We start from the raw sequence: 6,862 nt of genomic DNA, 5'->3' as shown, positions 1-6,862 counted from the left end.
TCAGGACATTTCTCCACTGGTTCTGATGTCTATACAGTTTCGAAGAATCATGCCTGACTCACAGGTATGTGTGCAGTCTGGAATATTCATTTACAGCCAAAACTGTTATCTCACCTTTTTTTAGAGGTTGAACGATATATAAGTGATGAAAACCTCTCTCTGAAGATGGGACAGTCTTTCCATACAGTTGACCTCTAGCACTGATCATATGAACCCAAGGTCTGGGTTTGGAGAACTATGGGGAAACAAAAAGAATCTAAAACAGGGCAGGAGGGGAGGTTTGAGGAAGAAGGTTGGGCTGCAGTTTTGAAACAGGGAAACTTATCTGTCTCACCCTCTCTGTTCCTCAGTGCAGTATCTATCTGCCTCCCCATGACCCTCTAATCCACCCCGTTTTGAAATTTTGCCCACCTTGTCCACTCCAGGGATCAAGACTAGACAGGGAGCAGCCAGCTGAGAAAGGAGAGGATTGTTCTATTCTGTTTCTCTCTCTCTCTCTCTCTCTCTCTCTCTCTCTCTCTCTCTCTCTCTCTCTCTCTCACACACACACACACACACACACACACACACACACACACACACTCAGTGGAAAACATACTTCTAGTTTGAATTTTAACCTTTCCCCTGAGCTAATGAGGTGGTATTTCTATAGCTGACGCTCTGTCTGGCTGTGTGCTCACAGAGGCAATTGCTGCTGTGTAGTGTGCTGTGTCGCTGGATTGAGCTGAGGCAGAGGATTGGGGTGGTGCCGCACGCATTAAGGGCATACTCAATTTCCCATATCTTCAGTGCGCAACTGCTTTACTGGTACTTCACCCCCATTGTCAGTTGAAGACTCTGTGTAAGCCTGGAGGCATTTTCTCCTTCATGAGAAAATGCTGGTGACGTTGATGGATTTCAGAATGTTGACATTAAGGGCAGCTTATAAACAAAGTCATTAAACTATTCTGAATGCACAACGTGTGCCAAGTAGGTTCTAGTGTCAGGACGCAGCAGTTGACAAATACATATTCCCGGCCTTGTGTCACTGGGTCTCTGCAGAAGAAACGCTGTTTCAAAGAAGCCTAATGATGCAGTGAGAGCCCACCCAGAGTCTGATCTGACTCCACCCTTCCCTTTCCCGGGTCCTTACCTGAGGCTCCACACAACCTCGGGTATGTTAGAGCAGGGCAGAGACTAGGGCAGCCTTTACTGTGCCTGTGCGGTCGGATGATGTTTTGCCTACTGAATGTTCCCACCCAGTTTTGCTCATTCTTTGGTGCTCTGAGACTGCTTGGCCAGTGTGCCTGCATCTGAAGGTTAAAGCCAGTGTGTGTCTTCGTGAAAGGCCATCTAAATTAGCAAGCTAAGGGCCGGTCCATGGAGCTCTGATACAAAGTTAACCCTTTGTGCAAAAGGAAACCCAGAGATGGGTTGTGGTTGGTCCTCTGGCCAGCTACCTACTCTTACTAATCCAGTTCTTTCCGGCTCATATCCTGGACTTCCTTTCTTGTGATCTCACCCAGCTGCAAGGGAGATAGTTCATGTACGAACAGCTCAGAAAGAATCATTCTTTATCCAGCCGAAAGTCAAGGGCTTGATCGACAGGGACAAAGGGGAGAGCTGTGCGGTAACTTGCTGTCATAACTTGGGCTATGCTTAATAGGCTGTCTCTGGCTTCTAGATGGAGCCCAGCACTTGACAATTAATTACACATAAAGATCCATGAATGGCCTCACACACTCCAGAACCCTGGAGATGAGATATGAAAGGCACTGGTATTCCAAATTGAGCGGGGGTGGGGGTGGGGTGGGGGGGTGGGGGGGGAGTGGGGGTTGCTCAGAGGGGTCCTGTTCTTCCCAAAAGCCATTAGAGCAGACAGGGGAATCTTCCCCCTCAAGATAAACCCTCTGTGGAGCCTTCATGACCACTGGGCTCCTAGCTTCTGCTGAGGGAGCCCCTTCCCACGGGGCGGCCGCACGACAATCCATGACTGGATGTGTTATCTTGGTGAGGGCTACATAGATTTTCTAGCTCATTTCCTATTTATGAAAGATCAGGGAACCTCCAGTTTTAGAGGGAAGTATTTTTAAAACTTAAACTGAAATTCGCACATGAAACTAACTCCTCGCTCCGAATGAACAAGGTAGTAGACCTTAGAACTCCTCCCCTGTATGCAAGCACTTCTGCCCAGTTCACAAACACTCTCAAAGGGAAACTCCACGTCCATTAAGCCCCATGCTTTCTGTTTCTGCCTCCTTATAGTGCCATAAAACACCTTCTGCCTGCATCCACAGCCTATTCTGGGTGTCCCATATAAATGAGGTGATGGAGAGGATGTCCTCTGTGTCTGTCACCTAGCATGAAGGCTTTCCAGGTTCTCCCACACTGACACAAGTATGGACGCATCACTCCTTTTTTTTTTTTTTTTTTTTCAAAACAGGGTTTCTCTGTGTAGCCATGGCCGTCCTAGAACTCACTTTGTAGACCAGGCTGGCCTCGAATTCAGAAATCCACCTGCCTCTGCCTCCCAAGTGCTGGGATTAAAGGCATTTGCCACCACCGCCTGGCGTATCGCTCCTTTTTTGTGACTGAATAATATTCTAGTGTACGGCTGAAGTGTTTCAGTTCACCATCTCTTTGACAACTCATTTCTCACAGAATGGAGCCTTAGCTTTGTGTTTCCGGTCAGCTCTGCATGGCCACAAACCCACCAGGCTCTCGCAAGACCCAAGTCAAGACTTCCTTTCTTCCCCTCTGTTCTTTCTCCTTGGGAGTTCCCAACACTTGAGCCCACAGCCTTGTGCAAGGTAGGCAAGCCTCCTGCTGTGAAGTTACACCCTGGCCTATTTGACAACAAGGACTCATAGGCTCATAGATTTGAAGGCTTGTTCACCAGGGAGTGGCACTATTTGAAAGGACTAGGAGGTATGGCCTTGTTGGAGGAAGTATGTCACTGGGGGTTGCCATAGTTGGCCTCTGACTGACTCTGTAGCCCAGACAGGCACTGGACTTGATCCTCCTGTCTCAGCCTCCAACATGGGGGGGGGGGGGGTTGGCTTATTTACCAGACCCATTTCCTCTTTTCTTACCTTTTATATTTTTGGCGTGGATCTGAGTCCAGAGGGCACCTGCTAAGATTTCCAGGTTCTTGTATCTCAGCAACAGAGAACTGAACCAGGGACACTCAGCAGTGACTGACTTAGAGACTAATTTTTAAGATGAGAAAAGAAACTCCCCCAAAATAGTAGCAGGCTCCTAAGGCTGGGCAGGGAGGCTGGGGTTGCAAATGCCTTGCTCCTCAGCTGCAGGGCCCTTACTAAGGTTACTGTGTGGCACTGCCTTCTCCCATGGTGTGTGGTATTTCTGGAATATTCTTTTTTGTTACATGTAGCCTTCCACCCATGGAGTTTTAAATCTTGCTTCTGTCTTAGCCATTGAGCTATTTCTGTGAAGAGATACCAGAATCACAGCAACTCTTATAAAAGAAACCATTTAACTGGGGCTTCCACACAGTTTCGGAGGTTTAGTCCATTATCATGGTGGGAATCATGGTGGCATGCAGGCAGACATGGTGCTGGAGAGGGAGCTGAAAGTTCTACATCCGGATTCTCAGGCAGCAGGAAAAAGAGAGACACCGGGCTTGGGTTGGGTTTTTCAAATCTCAAAGCCCACCCCCAGTGACATACTTCCTCCAACAAGGCCACACCTCCTAGTCCTTTCAAATAGTGCCACTCCCTGGTGAACAAGCCTTCAAATCTATGAGCCTATGAGGACCACTCTTATTCAAACCACTACATGCTCTGACAACCCATAATCTTGATGTCTCCCTCCACCTCTCTCCAGCCCCTTACCCCTCTCTCTTTATTTTTTTTTAAATAGAACTCCCTTCATGTTTAAAAGAAATTGTGTATGTGTGTGTCAGGGTGATAGGGTGGTGCATGCTCTGGTACATGCAGAGGTCAGAAGACATCTTTGTTAGTCAGTTCTCTCCTTCCACCTGGTGGGTCCTAGGAGTGGAGTTCATGAGGTGTAGCTACAAGTGCCTTCTTGCCAGCCCTCCCTCCATCTATTTCTGTGTTGCTTGGGGCCTTGGCTGCTCTGAGGCCAGCCTCATCTCACCTGAGAATGCCGTTGGCTTTTGGCAAAGGCTCTGACATCCACATTCTGTTCCTTCCCTGATGGCAACAATCACATTAACTTCAGAACAGCACTGCACAGCAAAGCAGTGCAGAATTTTTTGTTCCCCCTAGAAAACAAACAAGCTGCCAGTTCAGCATGTTCCACCCCACCCCACCCCCATCCCTGTGGCAAAGTGCTGCCATGGAATGAAAGAAAAGAGTGTTTCAGAGTCGAAGAATACACAGATCACTACCCTCCTGGAAGTCCTGTGGCACTACTGTGTGCCAGGCACGATAAATGATCAGTGGAGGAGAGAGGTGCTACCCAGAGCTGATGGAGATAGCCTGGGTCCACACTCAGCAGCCCTGGGTTCACACCCAACAGCCCTGCTCAGAAAGTCCTGTTCGGATTTAGTTTGCATAGAAACCAAATCTCATTCCTTCCGCTGCTTTCATTCAGTCATCCAGCACAAACAAAAGGTCACACGTGGGAGTCTGTGTGGGTGGGGTGGGATTTTCCCTCTCGGTCCTCCTGTCTCCATGATGGGAGGGGGCAGTGAAGAACTTCAGCAAAAGGAGAGAGCGCATTAAGACCAAGGATTGAATGAGTGCAGAAGAGTGGAGGGGATGTCTATAGAGAGAGGAATTTGGGTGTCAGGGCTTCAAGACTAAACAGGGTTTTCTTGGAGGAGGAAATAGAAGAAACATTGATGGGGGGAGGGGAGGCAGCATGAATGAAGTGGCTGCAGAGAGCAGAAAGGAGCCCCCAGTGCATCATCCGTTAAACCTTAGCATATTCATTACAACGAGCATCTTTCTTCGTGGGTGTTGAGTCAGCACAAACCAGATCCCATGTAAATGAGCTTGGTCAAGAGGTGACAAGGTTTCTGCCTAGCCAGAGGTCAAAGCAGCCTCCCTCCTGGTCTCACTCTGCCAGTCTGGTGCTGCTGTGCGCTGCTATGCTCTGTGTAGTGGGACTGTGCCCCTCCACCTGTGGTCCACAGGGAACATGGGAACATGGACTACCTCGTCCATCATGTTCTGCATCAGATCCCATGGAAGGGCACTGATGGTCACCCTGGGTCCCTGGGCCATAGCCAATCCTGCTGGTTAGGAATAGATATGTCTTCTTTCTGTCCTGCTTACCTGAAAGCCCTATTATATGTCAGCCCGAAGACAAGACTACATTTAGCAGCTAGGAGAGACCACAAGGCCTACTTCTGGACGTGGAGATACTTACCACGTAGCCGCTTCAGCAAAGCCCCACAGCAGTGGGGATAGGGCTGGGTGTTATATACACTACATATAATTGTTTGGCCCTTGCTCACTTTTCTCTTTTTTCCTAATAGGGAGACGACAGAACCTTACCTCCTCCTACTGTCAAGATGAAGAATATAGATTCTTCATCTACTGGAGATTCAGCAGCTGTTTGGGTATGTGGAGTCATCTAGGGAAAGGCAAGTTCCAGATGGTAGATCAGAAAGACAAGTGCCTGATCATATCCTGGGGCTGTCCCACCGCCCACACGGTCAGTGCCAGACTTCTCCCTAACTTAAGTCATCACTGCTTTTGTTCAGTCATGGGCAGGCTGACCCAATAAGAGGTGGGAGTGAGAGGCACAAGAAGGAGAAGGGAAGGGGAGAGGCCCGGGAAGGGGTGCTATTAGATAAGAATATTACACGTCTACAATAAAGGCCTTTGCTGGTACTGACTAATGGACTTCATTTTCAACCACTAACCTGAACCTTTAAGCTCACCAAATGCTGCGATGAGGGTATTCACGGGAGCGTGCCTGGCCACCGTTTACACGGCCTGAGTTTACGCGGGTTACAGGCCCATCTTCAAGGCCACTAGGTTGGGAGCCCAGTTCCAAACCCTAGTTTCTTGGATTCAAGGACAACCCCTTCTACCTCCACCCCACCTACACTCAAGATGCTATGCAGATGTGAAAGCCAGAGAGTGGTCTTCTCAGAGCTGTGGCTTTGGGTCACTGCAAAAGTAAAAGAAGCCATTCAGAGAAGGCCGGGAAACCTGGGGATGGGGGTGGGGGTAACCAGGGAGAATGAATGGAGATTTCAAGGCCTAGAAAGCAGGGGCTGGGTGGGGGAGGGGAGGGTGACCCTCAGGGCCCACAGTGCTTCCCCAGGCACCTCCTCTCAGGCCTGGAGTCAGAGTGGCCTTGCTTAGGTAAGAACTAAAACTCTCTTTTCCACTAAAAGCCCTCAACGATTAATAGGAATGAATTTTGGCAAAATCAGATTAGATGGAATCCAACCATCTGCCAGCCACCCCACACAGCAAGTGTGATTTCCTCTCAGTGCAATTAAAACAGAGTTCTTGAGAGAAGTATGCCTTGGAGGTACATTCGAGGGAGTCATTAGGGCCATTATGAACAATGAGAACTGAAAATTAAGCTAATATTGCTAAGGACTCATCTAGAGGTTAAGATGCTGTTGTCTCAGAGAAGAGGATCCATGCCATCTCAAGGCAGTCTGCATCCGACCAAGGAGGTTCTAGATGTTCTTTTAAAAAGATAGTTTTGACAGATTAGCCTATACAATTTGGTACTTATATCATGTCATGGGAAGGCATTGCGAGATATTGGTTATAACTGAGAGAAGCTGCCCACATGCTTATCTGTCAGTCCCAAGTAAGAGTTGCAACTGCCCTCTTAGAAACTGGGTTACTTTACTTTTTTCCTGTTTCAAAACTACAGTCTGTCTTCACTGAGCCAGAGATGCCTAACCTGAACAATAACCTCA

At 48.4% G+C, this 6,862-nt stretch overlaps 2 long non-coding RNA genes across 4 annotated transcripts in view; one reads left to right on the top strand and one right to left on the bottom strand.

Annotated features, from left to right (window-relative positions):
• Positions 1–5,640, bottom strand: part of Gm29010 — a 32,802-nt gene extending 27,162 nt beyond the window's left edge. For 2 of the 3 annotated variants that reach the window (XR_374966.3, XR_374967.3), the window contains exons 1-3: positions 5,469–5,640; positions 4,102–4,228; positions 115–235 (exon numbers count right to left, since the gene is read on the bottom strand). This is a non-coding gene — a long non-coding RNA (predicted gene 29010). Of the gene's footprint in view, positions 1–114; positions 236–788; positions 1,036–4,101; positions 4,229–5,468 lie in introns of those variants that run through there. The other variant, XR_866721.2, reaches the window with a different exon arrangement.
• The window catches only part of Gm36154, a 35,719-nt gene that overhangs the window by 27,166 nt on the left and 1,691 nt on the right, over positions 1–6,862 (top strand). Inside the window, exon 2 of the long non-coding RNA XR_374969.3 lies at positions 5,450–5,533. This is a non-coding gene — a long non-coding RNA (predicted gene, 36154). The remainder of the gene's footprint in view (positions 1–5,449; positions 5,534–6,862) is intronic.

The sequence above is a fragment of the Mus musculus genome, chromosome 2, assembly GCF_000001635.26.
Source record: "Mus musculus strain C57BL/6J chromosome 2, GRCm38.p6 C57BL/6J".
Taxonomy (NCBI): domain Eukaryota; kingdom Metazoa; phylum Chordata; class Mammalia; order Rodentia; family Muridae; genus Mus; species Mus musculus.
The sequence above is the reverse complement of the archived record's forward strand: the minus strand, read 5'-3'. Positions and strand labels throughout refer to the sequence as shown.